This window comes from Calonectris borealis, chromosome 23, assembly GCF_964195595.1.
Source record: "Calonectris borealis chromosome 23, bCalBor7.hap1.2, whole genome shotgun sequence".
Taxonomy (NCBI): Eukaryota; Metazoa; Chordata; class Aves; order Procellariiformes; family Procellariidae; genus Calonectris; species Calonectris borealis.
Window position 1 is genome coordinate 4,926,765 of NC_134334.1, and position 19,947 is coordinate 4,946,711.

General features: G+C 43.7%; 1 long non-coding RNA gene across 1 annotated transcript; it reads right to left on the bottom strand.

The window, feature by feature from the left end:
• Positions 1 to 600: 600 nt before the first annotated feature.
• Positions 601 to 18,041, bottom strand: LOC142092413 (uncharacterized). Its single transcript, XR_012677062.1, has 6 exons — positions 18,021 to 18,041; positions 16,814 to 16,929; positions 13,687 to 13,783; positions 7,528 to 7,617; positions 6,433 to 6,648; positions 601 to 6,263 (listed from the first exon to the last, which is right to left on the bottom strand). It is a non-coding gene; the product is annotated as an uncharacterized LOC142092413 (long non-coding RNA).
• Between the last annotated feature and the right edge of the window lie 1,906 nt (positions 18,042 to 19,947).

A 19,947-nucleotide genomic window follows, 5' to 3' on the forward strand; every position in this document is an offset into this window, starting at 1 on the left:
AATAGCAATATGGTAAATTTACACACAAATCATCACTCAACAGAAGGGCATGCATGAAGAGTTAGTGCTTCAAAACTGAGTAATAAAAGGCAGATAACTTCTTACTAAAGATTCCCACTACCTTTCATTTTCTCGACATCTGCATGTGCAAGGCATCCACCACCCAGCATCCCTGTGGCATTCCCGTGATCTTGATATTGTTACCTTCTAACTGCAGGGTAGCGGTGCAGCTGTCTGCCCAGATAGACATTCCTACCTTCAGTCCCGTGGAATCTGCAGTTGTCCAGAGAATAGAAATATTTGGAAACTGCCCAAAGATACATGACAATTTAAAGGCAGTTTTGTGTGTAGCTCAGAGGAGAGAGAAGTTAAAATCTAAGCAACTAGCTTGTCATAAAGCAACATACGGAATGAAAATTCTCCCTGGAGAATTTCACCTTCAGATGCTCTTAAAGCATAGGAAGGTGAAGCAAGCTGGTATTTGGTGGAAAGACACAGAAAGTCTTTCTTCCCGACTTGAATTTATCTCACCAACTACTAAAAGAGCTTTCTGACACACAGGCTACACCCTGCATCTCACAAAGCATCAGTTGAGCTGTAACTACATAAATTCACCTCCCCTAACTGTGACATAGAATGTACTGACATAACCTTTTCAAAAAAAAAAGCTTCAACAAGAAGTTTTTACTTTGCCTTTGCAGCTGGCTAGGAAACTGGGCTGAGGCATAGTTCTCAGTTAACTGGGAACCTGGTTATATGCCTTAGGGCTTTTAAGTGCTTATGAGGAGCTGAGACTCCCACAGTACGGCTGCATATCACAGCCACAATGCTTGTTTGCATACTACCGTGTTACTCTCCTGATTTTGTGCCAGATCAGTGAGACAGCTTTTATCAGAGATGAAGACACTTCATGGAAAAAGTACATGAGCAAAAGTTCTGGTCTCACTCTATCTTACTCCCCTGATGTGCTCAAAGGCCAACTTTGGGTTCAGAGGAGTCTGGGCTGCTCCTGATCAGTTAGGACACTATTTCAAATCACAGCTTCAGAGCACATACATGTGAGGAAGAAAAGACTTGCACCATTTATAGCTGTTTGTTTCTAGCCAAGAGTATCTGAGCTCCCTTTACCAAAGTCACTTTAAGGCCACAGACATAATTACAACAGAAAAATATCCTCCAAGTGCCAACTGCCAGCGTACCCAGCCAGCCTCACTACCCACAAGAGGTCACTGCTGTTCCAGGCACTAATATTTTTCCCATCACCATTGTCCTGATCTAACAAGAGCTTCTCCACGGTATCTCTATCTCTGATGAAGGCAGATGGCTCCAGCACCAGCAGATGTGCCTCGGTCACCTTCTGCCATCCCTGCTTCATGCCCACAGCTTAGATAGAATTGGTTTCAAGTAGGAGCTTGGAAAAAAGTAGAGTCCAGTTTCATTACACCCATAAAAAAGTAGGTGTGTACTGAAATAACCAGGTTTGTTTGTTTGTCTGTTTTTTGTTTGTTTGTTTTTAAATCAGCCATTAGAGGCTGTTTGGGCAAAAACCCTTTAATCTTTTAGTTTTCAAATGACCATGCAGTTCCTCTCAAGGAAGTCAGTACAACTGTTTCTTGTACTCATTAGCTTCTCAGGGCTCAGCCTGGGAGCAATAAGACACCCAACTCTCACCCTTCTCAGAGGAACGCAAAATTAAATGCATTGCACATAACCTTTCACCGACACAGATCTTCTGCAGAGCCTGGCTACTCCCATGCAAGACACTTACATAGGAGAACATCTAGCCAAGAGTTAACATAACCCTGATTCTGCGGAAACATAAACCTAACTCTGGAATCGTAACACCATAAAAAAAAGCTAGCCAACAGTTTTACCAGCACCTGAGCTCTTCATTTCCAGGAGAACCAGACCATTTTTCTAAGTCATCACCTGATCCTTAGGGTCACTGCATCAGCTGAAAGGAAGCCAGGGAAGCACGGTTAAAGAAGGCTTCTGAGAGAGACGAAAATCCTCATATTTGTCCTTTGTTGCTTTTTCTAGCATGTGACAAAAAAAAAAAAATCTAGATTTGTAGCAGTGCTGACACAGATTAAAGACTTAATCCTTGACTTTATTAACCCCATCTATTGCATTTTGGAGAGACACTAATACAGACAGCTTTCAATATAGTGTTAATGAAAAACATCTGGGGCTGTTCAAGAAATTCCAAAATGATCACTGACAGCCTTCATAACAATTTCTCAGTAGCTGCCCCCTCTAGACAACAGCTTCTACAAATAGATTTAGAAGAAGTTCCACAAGGAAATACATCCCCTACATACCTATTAAGAACACTAAGCAACAAGGCAGTCCATAAAATAAGTGCAGACACTATAGCCAACTCTCCTGTGGCTTGTCTTCTCAGAAAAAAAATTTTCAGAGACTTGAAAGGTTTTATTTGGCAAACACTGGGGTCAAGACAGCTCTGTAACAAGTACAGCTAGGTACTACCAAGTCGACTAGGAGGAATCTGACATTTGCTTGTGAAGAGTCATGCTGGAAGTTTGGCACAGTGGGAGGCCATTTTACACACAGAGAATAGACCTTCTGAAGCAGAACTGCGATGCACACAGAAGAACATAGAGCCAATACAGTAATTTGGAGCTATAAAGGATATGTCCCCTTTTCCCCAACTCTCCTTGTGGGGGAAACTACAAAGCAAAGTTTCATAGTTTTGTAACTAGTTAGTTTAAATTCCTTCTAGGTCCTCTGGAATTAACAAATGCTACATGAATTCCTATTTTGTCTTGATTATGCAAGACCAAATACCGTGACTTTCTCTGCTGCTGCTACTTCTAGATTAATACCCACCACTCTCCTGCTTCCCATCCCTCTGTTGCTCAGCAGTAACATCGAAGTATGCCCTCCAAGGCAGGCAGCTCTGCTTTCAGTGTCCGAGTACTACCTTTGGCATGTTAGCTGCTACTCCAACCTGGCTCCTTGTGATTCTCAAGAGACTGAACCATGCAGTCCCTTTATCTTCTTTAACCAGACCAACGTGACAGGCAACTGTTAGAGCAACAAGTTTTCAAGTTGGCAGGCTCGGCATTGGGTTAGAATGGCCCTGAGGCAAGCACGGCAGTGTAAAAACCTGCTGGATCAAGATGAGCCTGGGATTTATGCGGTCTTTCGTCTTCCATCTCTCGAACCGCAGAGCGGAGTGTGTATACGCCACTGCTGGAACAGGACACACCCGTCACTTACCAGCAAAGCACTATTCCGGATCTGTTTAGCAAGCCCAACGGCTTTTCTTTCATCAAGGAGAGATGCTTAGTCATTTTAAGCAGTTTTCCATTAGCATCAAAAAATGTGTAGTCAGCCTGCAGAGGTCACAGAAGAATTCAAGCCAGCAACTCTCAAAAAAGCCATGAGCAATGAGAATTTTTTGCAGGCAGAATGTAATTAGTTACACTGCTGGAATCAAGCCAGCACAATCAATGAATTAAAGTACGCTCCAAGTGGTGTGATAGTTTTTCATTTCAAATTTAAATTAGGAGATTAATATGGGATATTCCTTCATGCTGTGGCTGTATGGAGAAAAATAAAGGTATTAATATTGTATATTCACAATGAAACAGTATGCCATGAACAAAAAAAATATATTACATTTGAGACCTGGTCTTAAGGTCACCCAGCTCAGACTCAACTATGGAGCCGTGGCACTTTAGGAAAGGGCACTAGAATAAAAAGAGGCATTCTTTGTAGTGATCTTCAGAGCAATCTTTCAATGCTATTTTTTAGCCATTCTCATTACCTATAATAAAAATGTATGGACTGCATATCTTATATTTAGTAGCAGGAAAATAGGCCAAATAATAGTATTTTCGGGGTGTAGCTTTTACTGTAAATTGAACTGGAGGTATACACTGTACTTTGCAACAGAAAGGTCTGCCTACAGCCTGTAGTTTTAACATAGATGAGACAGGAATATAAAAGCTAATAATGAGACCCTCAAGTAGGAAAATCCATGAGGCATGTCAGCTTCCCTGGCTACTGAGCTAGAAGCCTCACTCGAGTTATTCCACACAAGTTATTTGAAACAGATGAAGTGCGAAGAAGCAAGGAGACAATTCTGCTAAAGGGAAACAGCTCAACACTGCCCAGGAGATTCTTTCTTTCATTGACACAGGACACTCAACATATACAGTCCAGAATCCAAACATGACCTTGAAAATGGGTTGTAAAGCACCATATCATACTCCTCACCCTCCTTCTTTGAAGGCAGACATAAAATACTTGTGTTGAACAATTTACAGATTCTCTCCCCACGTGCTGACTGCTCAGGTCCCAGCAGACTGGTGCACGGCCACTACCATTCATCCAACTAAGAGGTCAGCCGTGGTCACATTCCCAACGCAGAACTCCAGACCACCACTTGGTATTCAATGATGCTGTCTGCATCCTGCTTCTTTACCAGGTAGCCACGAGCACGTTTAACAGAACTATTTGAAATACATATTTACAGAAGTTAACTGGATGGTTAGTCACGACTAGCCATCCTGGTTTAAGCACTACTGCAAAGTTAAGTACAGGAAACTTGAAGAGCAGAATATTATCTTATAACCTGGAATTCAAAGTCATTGACTTTATTAACACAGGTGAAGTTGCTCAGCAATTACATGCTAAGTGAGACAGGACAAGCCCCACATGTTTGTCACCCCAACCACATTCCAGTCATTGCACCAGTTCCATTCAGCCAACACCCAGCTCAGACTCAAGTATGGAGCAGTGGCACTTTGGGAAAGGGCACTAGAAAGGGCATTTACGCAGAATACAAAGAGGCACTCTCTGTAGCAATCTTCGTGGCAACCTTCCAATGATATTTTTTAAGCCATTCTCATTACCTATAACACCACACCCTGTTTCTCCCCAAAAAGCCTGGAACTGATGGTCATCTTTGGCTCCATAACGAGGAGAAAATCTGAAAGTTAAAAAGCCATAGAAAAGTAGCATTTTATCAGGAAATCTGATGTACTAGTTCAAAACATCTGGCTCATGACAAATATCCTGCAAAGGCAGAAAGGAAGTTTCAGAAGATTTCTAACAGAAGGATACCGTGCTCCCTTCTGGCCACCCATCATCTTCTGAGTGTAGAACTTTTATAGACAGTTCATGAAGTTTCACAACTCCCTGTAACTGGTGCAATTATGTTCATGTATGGAAAAAAAAGAGGCATACAGAAGTGTGGGCAACCAAAGTCACAGCTAGTTTTTTTAAAGAGGGTTGGAGCTCCAGTGTCCCTGGATTATTACACCCAGCTCATGCCAAGTCGGTGAGGGCCACAGACAACAGACAAAACCAACTTGGTTTGATCAAAACTGATGTAAGCTCTTATCCTCTGTGTGAGTACTGGAAGTTTAAACAAGATTTAGGCAAGGCCTTTCTTTCTTCCAAGGTTGGGGTGCTCTTGCATTTCCTCCCTTAGAACGATCCCATATCGTAGATTTGTCCTTTCCATAAATCCTCCTTGCCACCCTCTTATCCAGACAAGGTAAGAAGTAATGTCTCATTACATAATTAAAATCTATTTAATTCTTCCCCAGAAAGATCAGCTAAGTTTTGGGCACCTGACTCCATGTATTTGCAATTCATAGCTGCTGACCAGCACCCAGGAGAAATAGTGACTACAGGTGAGTTGCTCCCATGCTAGGTTCAAAGCCAAGTTAGCTTGTCACTACCAGCCCGAGATTGAGGCTCAGATGAATTCTTCCTAAAAGCAGGCCCTTCTCCCAATATCTAGTGTTGCTCTCAATATCTAGTGTTGCATTTTTGCCGTGTTATAACAATAGCTGGCTTTTTACTCTCAGGAAGATGCGTGTGGGAAGGACAAACAAAGAGCAAAGCAACTTGAACTGCAACGTGTTTATCTTCTGTTTTCTTCCTCTCATCTCTGATGCAGTGACCACATCAAGCATCCTGTGGCATTTCTCACGTCAGCCCTCCGCTCCATCAGACACCCCAAGCTCCAGTGCAACACAGTACACCCGGGCGGCATCCCAACCTGGATCCCCATCCACCTCTCAAAGCCAGGGGGGGTGAGGCAGGCCCAACAATGTGCAGCACTTCTAGGGCAGTATACTTGCTGATTGCTTCCTTGACTATTGTTCACAACAACCAGCTAAGACACTGCCAAAGAAACACTCACAGCTGGCATCACGCAAGGAGGGAAGTTAGGGCAGGTTGTTCGAGCTCCTCCTCTCTTCTCATTCACAGAAGGCAAGAGTCTGGGGACAAACGAAGAGTCAATGAAGCAACCGCAGCAGTACTAAAGAAAACAGCTTTCAAGGGAGAAGAGGCTCAAAACCATAAGTTGACAGTTACCCTGTCCCTTACCCCCAATCTTAGTTAAGGCCTCTAAGAATTAGAAATATTAACAAGATAAACCCAGCTTACTTGTCTGCAATCCATATTTATCTCAATGAGTTCCCAAGTTTCACACACCACAATTCAGGCAAGACAGTGGAACAATAAAGTGTTTCCAGATGCTTAACGGTTTAAGACACAAAACTGTTTAAACTCCTGGTGGGTTCACTTGACTGCACAGCTCTGCGCTCAGGTCACACGTATGATATGTTAGACAGAAAGAGAATTCACTGGGAACACAATCATCTGCAACACAAATGAAAAAAGGACCAGTACTTATTTGTACTAAAGCCATTTGACTTCCCTATTATACATGTGGAACAGCCTGAGATACACAAGATACGGTGTTATCTAGCATTCCTGCAATCCTCGGTTCCTGGAAACACATGAACACGTGAGAAGACAACCTTCAGGGCAAAGCAATTCCTTAACTCTTGCATCATAGCCTCAAAAGCAGGTTATTACTCGAGGGCCTCTTGTGCAACACTTGAGTATAAAAGTAAAACGTGCTGCATGACTAGAAGCTCACCGGCTTTTATCAGCCTCTAATTTCTTTCAGTGATCCACTGGCAACAATACATCTGTATATTCCGAGACATCTAAGCCATCCATTCCCCCTCCTAATGTGCCAGGTTTCATTCCAAAAACTCAGGAATTTGGTTTGTGTTTGGATAGCAAGACAGAGCGAGCTGAGACTCTCGATTCTTTCTTGCTCTCCCCCTGTTTTGCTCACAGTGAAACTATATTTCATCTTCCAGCAAGTTACAGAAACCTGCCATCCTGCAAAGAAAGGCATGAGCACCAACTGAAAGGCAAGAATTGGAAACACTTCAAACAAAAGCAGACGTTAAAATCCCAAACTCCTGGCTATCACCGAGTCTTCAGAATGGCCAGCATTTGGGAGCATATGTTTTTTCAAGACATAGTAACCCGAGACAAACCTGTTGGGTTTATTGCAAGAGTCACGAGATAAAGTTCAGTGGCTTCTATTGTCAGGACAGCAGTGCAGGTGATGGGAAAAGCTCATGCTCTCTATATAATATCAAAGGAGTCCGACAAAGGTGAAATGAAGTGCTGTGACTGCACGCCAATCAAACCAGCACAGCAGAGAACAATAATACCCACCAGGCAGTGTGGTAATAGAACAAGGGCTCCATTCCCTGTGTCTCAGGAGACAGAATTAACAAATCACTTCTTGACTGTAACCTTTTCACCCTAAGGAAAAAAGCAAATAATTCCAAAACATCAAAATCACGACTTGACAACAATACCCACCTTCTTGCCCTGAAAACGTGTCCCACTCTGGAACTGTCTTGTTTAAACAATGACCTAATCATCCCTCCAACATTTCCCATCAGGATCAGAACAAACCAGACTATCTCAAAGGCAATTAACAGGTCAGGGACAAGCACAGCTATAGGAGAGCAAAACAATCTGGTACAGAAGAGGAAGATACTACCTCATCTTTCATCCTCCTTCAGGGACATACAAAACTGCAGAATTGCTGTTTTGGGAACTGTAAAACTCTCCTTTGAGCCACTAAAAATTAAGCACGACAGGGCAAGGGAAAAGATGCTTTGGCAAACCACCTTGTATCTATGCAGCAGGATAATGATCCTGCTTTTAATTTTTCAAATCATTTTAGCTCCGCTCTGCTGCTTGCTACCTATAAGAACTCCTAGTGCTTTAGGAAAGGAGGAAACAAGTCATCCAACTGAAACACTCCGGGAGAACACGGAGCAGCATGTGTACCACCCTTGTATTCAAGCCTCGCAGGAAGGGCAGCCCCAAAAAATACGTGCCCAACACCCAGAGTAGGAAAGAGGAGTGCAGCATGCCACACCAGTACCACTCAGCTGGTCTGAACAAATCTACTCAAGCCTTCAGCTGCAAGGGGCCAGCATCTAGATGCAAATGTATGTCTCAGTTGGATCTAATCCATTGAGTCCTGCTCCTGGCAGCCAAAGATCTCAATAAATCTAGACAGTATCTATTAAATTAGTGCAACTCATTATGTTTTTTTATGGTACAATCTAAAATATCAACTGAATGGGGACTGCTGGCCTAGGCACTAGTGCAGTGATACAGTAGAAGAATGCATCTCTACCCCTAAAGAGTTTATTCTGCTCTAACATTAACAACTGTGTTGCATGAGACAAGATATTAACTCCTTTCTCCCAAATCCCTAAGATGCAGAGTCATCTTAGAAAAACATCATCTTTCCTTAATATGGACAAAAATCTTCATGGTATTAAGTATAAATGAAATCTTATCACAGGCAGGTATGTAGGAGCATCCTTCTCCACCCTTCCTATTGATGTATCTGGAGAGAACATACAAGCTGCAACTCAAACTTTTTAATTACATGAGTCTGCGACAATAGACATGAGTCTTTTTCCCCACAAATAAGAAATCCACAAGCCTCCTCTAGAGATGCCAATGGGATTTACCATCATGTGGAATCCAAACAAACTGGCAATCAGGTAAGGATCCCTCAAGTTCTACAAGCCCAGTTTGAGAACTATGCAGCAAAAGCTAAGGTACAGACAAGCATCCCCTCCGCAGAGACCTAGAATCAATTAACTGGTTATTCACTGCTGTGGCTGCAGGAAAGGCAAGCATTTGCAATACTGAAGAAAGTTATCCAGCTCCTGAGTTTGCTCTTATTTCTAAATGGTCAGAAGCTGTATTGCTAGGGATGACTGACTCAGGGACAGCTTTGAAGTCTTACAGGGAAACCAAACAACTTAGCTAGTTCAGAGTTAGAAGAGACCTCTGCAAAGGTGCTGGCCAATAAGCGGAGCAACTTTTCTGTTTCAGCAGCTTGCCTAACAGCAAATCCTTTTCTCCTCCCTTTAGTTCAAGTACCTGGCAAATTTATTGTGATTGTGCATTTATGGAAAGCATTCTGCTTTAGGGAATTGCCTACAAGGAATTAGCCTATAAAGCAATCACTACTATAAAACAACAAGCTGATGGGTGTGGAGGATAGAAATATTCTCCTGTTACAGAAATACTGCATTCCAAGAAAGGTAAAAAGTCCTGCCAGGTAAGATCTGCAGCAATCATTTTGTCATCACTGAAATATGTGATACCATAAGCTTCATTTATTCAAGTTCATTCCCAGCATTGTGTCATCCTCCTATTGTCAACAAGAGGAGTTTTAAGCTATGACTGACCTAGTCACAAGCCTTGAGCTACTACCTGAAGAATTACACAAAGTTTCTCTGAAGATTTGAGCAACTCCTGCTGGAAGCCTGATGCAAACAGACCCTCTGTCACTGGAGGCTCCAAATACTTCCTGTTTTAAGGCAGACCAAAGCTGATTTTTCATCTGTGAAATCTGTGGGTGAAACTCAGCAACAGGAGAAAGCTTAAATGAAAAAGATGAGATAACAGTTTTCAAACTTCAGAAAGATTTAGGTTGGAAGAGACTCCTGGATATCAGCTAGTTCAACTGCCTATTTTAAACAAGGCTAACTTCAAAACTAGATCAGGATGCTCAATGCCTTTATACAGGCTGTTCTAATCAACCCTGTCTATTTCTAAACCATAGAATTAGAAGTAATGTCTAGCTGAGTCTATTATGCTTACTAGGATGAACTGACATCCCAGAGAAAAATCATCTTAAAACTATACCAAACCACTAGTGGTGGTTGCAGAGCAAGAACAAGTTCTCTCCTTTCTCCCAAAGGAGGTGTCAGTCTTTCCTATTATGAACCTTTAGGTAGGAGAGGAAGTGTATTGCTTCTCCAAATACAGTCAGTTTTCCTGACTTACAACCTTACAGGCAGGTTTCCCTTTTCAATATAAGAACACATTTGATAAATTCTGACTTTGATTTGCTACAAGTCCTATGATATGCGGATCCTGGGTTTTGGGTTAGTCTCTCCAAAAATTTTCAAACTAGTGCTGTATTATCCCATCTTCTACTGCAACTCCTGCGGTATGCCACCAAGTCAACCAGCAAATGGTTCTAGGCTATGACTCCTGGCTATGTGTATTAAGCATTGTTATTATCACACTTTTCCCTGTCACTTTTTCCTCCTCCAAACTCCCTATAGCATCCTAATTCCCCAAATATAGGACACAAGCTGCTTAACAACTCTTGTTTGCCTTTTTTTTTTTAATCAATCATACAGCAGAAACTTTCTTTATGAGATGTATTGACATGACCTTAGATAGGAAAGACATTTACCAGTTTCTTACAGTTCTGTGGTAGGAGATGATCCAGCTGGCAGCGGTACCCAAAGTCCATCCAAGCTCCCAAGTGAGCCCAGCTAGGTCTGATACACCACAAGCAAGCTGAGCGCAGGCTCCAGAGCGGTGCAGACACCTGCTCCATAATTCAGACTCACTGCAAACTCAGACAGTTCCGCCTTTTCTTGATATAGCTACGACTCCACCCCACCTACTGCCACCACTCCTGCACGCCAACCTCACAGCTAATAAGGAAATGGGACAATACCTTTGCAGTGAGTCACAGGCTCTCTAAAACAAAGCAGAACTAAGAAAAGAATAGACAGTACTAGCAATTCCCTTCTGTAAAACACAGCAAGGCAGGCAAATATTATGCACGATAGGTGACAGAATGACAGAGGAAAAGATAGAGTCCTAGTCTGAGTTTGGTCAGCATTTCTACCTGTAGGACAGCTGCATTCCTAACCCTACTGATTTTCAGCTAGTCGCTCAGCTCAGAGGGACACAGCCATTCGGGTAACAGGCTATTTTCGTCTTATTGCAGGTGACAAGTGAAAAAGCAGCAGCAGTTTTGTAGCCCTGGGATCAGGTTGCAGATGGAAGCCAGATCTGCGCTCAGTAGCTTCTGTCCGCAAACTTTCCTGCACTCTGAGAAGCACAAAAGCTCTCAGATATAACAGGGGAAATTCAGGAAGGAGTTCAGGTTTTCACAGTACTGAGATCTGCAGGACAGCTATGTACTCCAGGAAATACAGACACAAAAATTCCATAGAACATGGTACAGTTAAGGATGATATGAAGAAAATCTAGGGCAACCATCTCCTCCCATTCCTTAAAAGGCATCATGCTTAAAATCTACCACATCTCATCCAAGTGAATTTTCACCCAGTGAAATTTGGGATCGCATTGGGCCTAGCTAATAGCACTGGCTTAAGCAATATTAAATCCCGCATCAAAACGAGTTAAAGCCACGGAATTAATATACACATCACTTAATGAATTTCTCCACATACTGTGCAGTGACAAACATGTGCACACACACAGAGTACACCAGACTTGTGCCTTCTTCCACAGCAGAGTTAAACATTCTTTGCCAGATTCACCGCAACTTCTTCCTTTCAGATTTTATTTTTCTTTTTACATGAAGCAAAAAAGCCCTCTGCTCTCTGCATTCTAGTAAATTCTGTTCTTCCCCTTGTAATAACAATATTTCATGAAGTTTTCATTACCTTTTTTCCCCCTCTTCTCTCCCAAATGAGATCAGAGATGTCCAGCAGCAACATCTCAACTTTGACTGCAAGCTCTTTAAAGTAGTCCAGTCTCACTGGCTGGAAGAGCACCTAGCAGTTGTGTTACCAAGAAAGCAGATGCACCGTCATATTTCACACATTGAACTTACTGCATGTTATCTCTTCCCTTCCCTTTACACAATTCCCTCCCCATATCTTATCTAACTTAAATAAAACACACAGTCAGAATGAACTTCATCACCCAAAGGTCTAAGCAGAAGCAAAAATGTTCTGTTAAACCTGCTCTGTGGTCATTTGTCGAATACCATAAACATTGGTTCTCCCCTTACAGCATCTTAGAGAAGGTCTTTAAGGAGCTGTCATTTCAGAGCTTACACAAACAGCTCAGTTCTACTAGCAGCTCAGCTAGGTACTACATCTACATAAATGCCATTAATTTTTGGGTAGACAAAAGTACTTTCCAGCAGTGAGTTGTGCAGAAGAGTAAAGCATGGCAGATAGCCTCATCAAGGCTCCAACGCTGCCGTAGCTCCTGGAAGCAAGGCTACCCCTTTTCCTAGCTGGCTTCACTCTGCAGCAGTCAGTATAAGCCAAGAAGAGCAGCCTATTTAGGGGTTCTGCTGATTCAGTACCTTGGGAGAGGCCTGGGCAGAGCCCAGTGCACTGCAGATTTCAGAGGACCATAAGCCACACGTAAGCACCCATGACTCATTAACCAAGCAATGCGCAAGCATTAGCCACAGATCATAAACCCAGAGTCATAGCTGTCAGTAGCCCCATGTCTACTCTAGCACATCAGTCCAAAACAGCAAAAACCTGTGGTTTTATAGCCTAGATGGGCCTGGGAAAGACAAGCTTATCCAACCCAAGAAGTTCCTGACCTGTCCCCCCAGTTCAGTCTGCTGGGACAGAGAGGACACTGCCAGGCTGATTCATAGCAGAGATTTTACTGTCACAGCAGTTCTGTCCTTTCTGGCTTGTTAAGCTCAGGCTCCTCCTTTATCAGGACTTTGAGGGATCTTTAGAGTCTCCTTCTGTACATGCCTCTCTTCTTCTAAGGCCAGACCCACCCACTTGTACATCTTTGCCTCAAAGCAAGAGGCAAAGTGTCAAACAGGGTCTGCTGCCTGCACAGCTTCTCCCCTTGCATTAGTGCAATTTACATTTTGATGCCCACTACTGCTCCGTCATCCAACTCACCACAACAGCCAGAGAACTTCAGAAGACTCCCATGCACCACTGGCTGAAGTTGTCACCATCCTCTACACTGAGAGATGCTCACCATGCACCACCAAAGCATGCAGGGAGAATTGAAGATCAGGATTATTATCAGCATGTTATCTGGCCTTCCCATCTGCCCAAGGAGATGATACACACATTGTGACACCAAAGCTGGTGACAGGGCAATAGGATGCTTGCAACACAACTAGGGAAGTTACTCTCAGATGCTCCCCAAAAGCACATCTTCCTCCCCACAATTCCCCTGCCTAAGGTTACTTGTACTGAAACTGTGCCAGACATTGCTCCTGCATCGAGCTTCATCCTGGCTTCTGAGGTGAATGAAGCCTGCATTTAGCAAAACTTGACATGGGTGTTACCTAGTTGCACAAGAGAAAAGACTATTACCCCTTGTAAGACTCATTTCAATTCATCATGAGTGCACTGCAACATTCTAGACAAGGTAAGAGTCCTCCACCTTAGCTGCTTCCCTTGTAAAGAGGTGTAACAGTAGACCCACATCACCAGGGGAGAACATCTACAGGAAGGCTCGAGTGAAAAAGATTCAAACTCCATTTTCAGCAGTATACAATTTGTTTACTCTAATTCCTCTTACCAAAGCCTTCTCTTGTCCACCGAGTGAAGGATTCTTGTTTCAGGGAGAAGGTTGCTTCAGACAGGCTGGGCATAGTTTGGATGCCTGGTCACTGCTCCTACAATACATTCAAATGCAAATAGAAAAAAAATACATAAAACTGAAGGCTCGAATTATAAGTTGTATAAGCCCCTTCAGCTGAGTCTCTCTTTGGAAACAAAACAATGGCTCATGTGTTATTAACTTCTCTCCATTTGCATTAAGAGATGGTCTGTACCAGTTACTGGAAGATTACTGGTGTTCTACCTTCAAAATACAAGGAAACACAGACTTGCCTACAAAATGGACTAGCAAGTTTCATCATATACTCAAAATCAGATCCCAGTCATACAAGGAAACCTGCTGAGGAGAAGTCCTCTCCATCCAGCTGTAGAGAACAAGCAGAAATAACTGGGTTTTTTAGAAACAGGAGGATTGACATCTTTTCAGCAAGAAAGCACTGATGTTTTGTTTCTCATTTAACCAGTTTTCTTCCAAGGCCATAGTATAAGTGAGCAAAAGGAAAATATTTTGAAAAATCTGTACTAAAAATCCTCTAGTTCCCCCACACTTTGAGACAAGGTACTTGCACTGAGATGTCAATAGGCCAGGACAGAAAAAAGTTCTCTTCTCCTTATTGGTATGAAATCTGCTATTGTGTCACTTACGTCATAAGCCTGTCCATCCTCCATGATACAGAACAGATGGAAACAGAGCAAAACATTAGAGAATACAACCGTCAGCTAGCAGCAATAGACCATTTATAAGCTACTGTTTTCAGAGGAGTTTCTTTTCCTGCTCTGATCGAACGCCCTCCCTAAAGCTTATCCATAGTTCTGTCTGTCTAGATACATGTTTTTGTCAGCCTTTTTAAGGGAGAAGAATGTTAAAAAGCCCCCCAAACCCACAAAACTAGTTTTAGAGAATCTCAATCTGGAGACAAAGGGAGAAAGCAACGAGCATCCCCAGCATTACTCCACCAAAATCAGTGGAGTTGCCCAAGCAGTGACTTTAGCCTCATGTTATTGCTCCACCATCACCCACTCAAATATTTTCTTTGTGCCTCGGCTTTCTGAAGCTACTTAAAATAGGTCAATTAACTTTCTCTTGGGGGACAAAACAGTGTGAGATGACAAGACATAAGTGTGGTCACCAGAACTGCCTGTACTCAGCATCCTTGGGTCAGGTGCAGAGGGCAGCAAGTGGAAGGAAGAAAAAAGGAGCCTCATTATTAAGAATCCTTTGCCCCTCTTGCCCTGTTTGGAATTTAGGCTGAGCAGGTCATTTCCCAGAGCCAACAGATTCACTGTGCACATGGCTTTGTTGCACTCATTAGGCCTGAAGCAGAGTCCTAGATGCAACCCCATCCACAAGGTAGGTTACTCTGTTAGACTAGAAGTTCTTCAGAGAATAGAAAAGCTTCAGTCTGACCAATGTGCCCACTGGAACTGTCAGCATTAGAAGGGTAAAGGCCCAATCTGAAACTCCCTGCAGCTCCCCGCAAATGTAAAAACGTGCAAATATAACTCCTTGCTGGAATGGTGCACCTTTAACATTACTGGTTGCCAATACCATCAATGGTAGAAGCAAAGTAGTCACTAGAATAAAGTGGCATTCATTATAACCAAATATCACATGTTTACTTTCAGGTCCTGCAAAATAACCCTTCGTATCTCTGGTCTACTAAACAAAACAAAAAAAAGCACCTCACACCACTAAAAAATTATGAAGCCAGTAACAATCAACCAAACTCACCCTCAGTAGGTAAAAGTTCCAGAACACACTAGCATATACACAGCTAATAAAATATCAAAACAGACTGTACAGACAAGAGGTAGGTTGCTTATAAATGAATACCTTCTGGATCAAGGATATGAGAAAGGTAAGCATGGGTGGGCCTGTCTTCAAAATACAGAAGAAAACTTCATATCCAGTCACCCCCCCTGCTCTGCTGAGATGCCCCTGAAAGGTAGCAGGGGAAATAACACCAAACCCTGACCCCAGATCTGTGCTGGTGTAGAGGATTAGCCCTAATGGACTGGTATGTACTTACCTCGAATCTGAAATTGTGTCTTTTTTTAATTCTTATCTGAGCTAGCCCTTCCTAAGTAATGGAAAGGCCCATCTCCTAGATAATGTAACAGTTAGCTAGATAATAGATAATCCCATTGGCAGTTTGCACAGACACCTGAAACCTCATGATAAGCAGGTGAGTGATGCATCGGGCACTCAGACACAGGTAAAACCAAGCTTCACTTTGCCAGTGTTCAGGAAGACTGAACAGGGGCAGTGGGGAACACAGCCAGACACAGCATAATGCAGCTTTCTTCCCCCATATGAGCATCAGGCGATACCAGCATATTATTTATCCTTTCCATTACAAAATGAATGTGGAAGCAATGTGTTGAGCCAGGTAACAACACTGGAAATAGCACAAACTGTCCTCTCCATCCTAAGTGTAGCAGGAGAGGGGGGAAGCTGCCAGCTCCTTGCAAAGAGCAAAGAATTAGGGATTCAGCTTCCATGTTCCCCTACGTAAATGCTAGACATGGCAATGAACCACAGAGTGGCTACCACCACATGAATTCAGTTACCTCGTCTCCTGGATGTAGAAGCCAGACAAGTAACTCACCAGAATCACTTACTACTCACTAGACTCAAGCTGCTAAGTAGCATCCTCAGCTTTCCCTGTACAGCTGCAGCACGTTCAGATAGTGTGAGCACACTGCTGCTTTTTTGGGTGCTATCACTTTCTGGGATCCCTCAAAAACTAGACACTCACCAGTACCCCAACTCCAATGTGCATTTGTGTATGAAGGGCTTGAAGGAAGAGGGCTACAGAAGAGGAAAGGAAAAAAAAGGAAAAGGAAACACCCTGTACCCCAACACAACAGACTAGCAAGGGCAGTTACTGTAACACCCTCCTACATGACTTCCAAGACCTCTGAAAGCTTACCTATCAGTACTTTTTTGCACAGACCACCACCACCTTCCACAGCCCCACTCAGACACAGACAGGCTCTGCAGAAAAGCTGGCAGAGAGCATAACACCGGCAGCTACATACAGTACATCTGCCCGCAGCGGTACAGACACACAGGCTGCACTTACCTGAAAGGTCAGAAAGGCCCCGTTTAGTGGATTGCTGCTGGGGTCTCTCAAGCAGGTCTCGTCAGCAAAGCAGCTGTAAATCGCAGAGGCAGATCCTCTTTGATCCACTCAGATCCCTGTGATCGCAGAGACAAAGGCAGGCTCAGGCCCGGACAAGCCCAGACAAGCCCAAATAAAGCCTCTTCCTGAGCCCGCCCGGTTCCAAGAGCAGCCAGCCCTCCGGATCTCAGCGCTGGGCGCCGCGCACCGGCTCCCGCGGCCCGCAGCCCGGTGCGGGCTACAGGGGGAGTCGGCACACATCAATTTGTGACACCACAGGACCCAATTTCTTCCCGTGCAACATCATTGATCTCAGTGAAGCTGAAATGCACCGAACGGGAGCGCTTCAACTTCAGCAGACTTGTGCCAGGGCTGAAATTTATCTGTTTCACTGAAAGAAGCCCACATGAGGAAAAATGCAAGATTTCTCCAGGATTCTTCCTGGCAAAGGAATGTAACCCACAACTTTGCAATCACCTAATGAGGCTCCAGTAATTGGAAAAAACGAACTGGCAACTGAGAGACATCCTGCAGCAATAACACCAGAAACCCATCGGTGCAGGACCCCAGGTTTGAAACACACCACCAAACCATGGGCTTTCTTCCTGCCAGCCCATGCAGCTGAAGTCCACCCACCCCAAATATGCTCCCCCCTCGCTCCCCAACACTAATTTTGTTGCAAAGGGTAGGGTTGCAGAGGGAGGCTACAGCACCTCATTCATTCTCCAGAGAAGCACTTATTGTGCACACAGCTAATTAATAACAAGCCCTTCAGAGACAGAACTGCAGCAGCCTCCTCCCCACTCACACAATGCAGATATTTTTCTTCTCCTTTGTATCAGTGAGTGTTCGCATTTACTTTTCTTAATAAAGCTGCAGGGCCAGATTCAGATTTCAGTGCAGCACAAGCTCAGAGCAACCCTGACTGGACGACTCCACTATTACCTACTTGAGAAAGTAAAGAATTTGGCCCATTAAATCCAGCCATGATAACCTAAGAAAAAACCTGCACAAAATGAAGCCAAGCTTGCAGGCTTTGGGGCTTTTTTTTTTTTTCCTTTTCAAACAGACTTCTATACAGACCACCCAATTCCACAGCATTTTTCAACCAACAATTAATAGAGCCCCTCTGAAGTTTCCAGTGCCCACCGAGGTCAGGCTAACTTACGGTGAGGCTGTCCCACTGCTGCAGCAGCAAATGGCACTTCCCTCCTCTGCGTTCCTCCAGGTGCCCTTGCTTCCCTGCCGTGATGTGAAGATGCAACTGGGGGAAGAAAAGGGGGTCAGGATGCACAGCGTGACAGGGGTGAGTGGGATACCTCCGACAGCTCCAAAGCATTCTTTCTTTTTTTTAATGCATTTCCATAATAATATTTAAAAAATAAACTAGCCTTATGCACAGACTTCTCTAAGCTTGTACTACAAGGGGATGAGCCCTTCACTCCTTTCCCCCCACATCTTCCACTTGGCAAGGATGCAGAGCAGAGTCCCCCTGGAAAGGAGTGTGAGCTGTTGAACAGTGTTAACAGCAACAGGCAGCAAAAAGGGCTAATTCTGCATGTGCTCATATAATTCATCAGGGCTCTTCTTCTTCCTGAGACTGAGGTTTTCACCTTACTCAAACTTCTAAACTGACAGCTTCCAAAAAAAAAAAACCAAAAACCCAACAACTTCTGAACGACCTTTCTTTTCCACATGAGACAGTGGAGAGCTCTCTGCAGCCCAGGAAATCCCATCATTTTCCCACCTAGCACCCTTCACAACTCCCACCTCCTAATACCAATTCAGAGTTCGATGCAGAGCTTGGCTGATTTGGTACAAATAAGAAATATTTCAAGTCTCCAGTCTTCTCGAGTCTCTGCAGTTTACACAGGAAGCAAACGTAAAAACTATTACATTGAAATACAAAAGGAAGTGTACAAACCATGTTCAATCCAGATGGCAAATTTTCTATTATCTCTGCCTTTAAGTTAATAGTTTCCACAGTTTATATAAGAAATAACAAGAGATTACTTGCTGAGGTAGCCACAAATGGCAACTGATTGTATCCTTTCCACCTCGGAAGTACTACAAACACCTACGTTTCCACAAAACATCAAGAGCCCCCCACCTAGTAAGTTACTGTTCAGTAGGGGCTGGTTTTGATAAGCCATCCCACCAGAGGAAGCAATAGTCAAGAGATCTGATCAGCTTCTGAAGAGCGACTGTATGAAATGTGTATATACATTGGTCACACTGGGCCAGTATACTGCAGCACAGCTCTGACATTGCTCAAGAGATCAAGCAGGTCTACAGCCTCTTTCCAGAGAGAGATCTTTAATATTTTCATGGTGCAACTTGTCTAGTTATACACACACATCCACCCTAGTGCATGCCAACGATGGACAACCGCATACAAGCGTAAGTGACCACAGCCATTTTGACAACCAGCATTTGGGCTAGCAAAGTGAAGGGGTGCGCCAGAGCAGTCCTCTGGCACTGGACTGAGAAAGCCTGTCACAGAGGAGGAGAAACGGAGTCAGTGACTCAGCTATACGCTACCCACACCGACAGGATGAGAGAAGGCCCTTTAAACTGCGTGTTTCTACTGATGTTGGATTTGTTCTTATGTCCATCGCTTCTCACAGCTGCCTTCTTTTTCTCCCTATATATTGCAGGCCTCCTCTTAGATCATGCTCTGGCCCTGAAGTGCAGAAAAAGCCAGAGTAAAATGAATGTGTCCCCCAACATGGCATAAAAGGGAACAATAACTAGAAAGATGAAAGGTGGCCTGAAGGAACCAGGTTGCATAGGGACAGCTTGGATGAATTTCTACTTTTGTGTGCATGAAATTACTTCTTTTCCCCATTCATTCCAGGCTTTGTGATCCCCCCACCCTCTTCAGCCCAGAGCAGCCATACGTCCTCGCCACATGCAGCATTGCTGCTTGCCCGATTAGGGATGCTCTCCAGCACACAGGCTGCAGCACAAGAGGCTCCCAGGTGTGTACCTGTGGCTGTGCTGGTCTCCACAATTATATTTACACTGCACGAGGATTCCTTTGGGTTGGCCTTATGGTATCACCACAGGTTAGGGCATGCCTGGAAGCTCCCTTT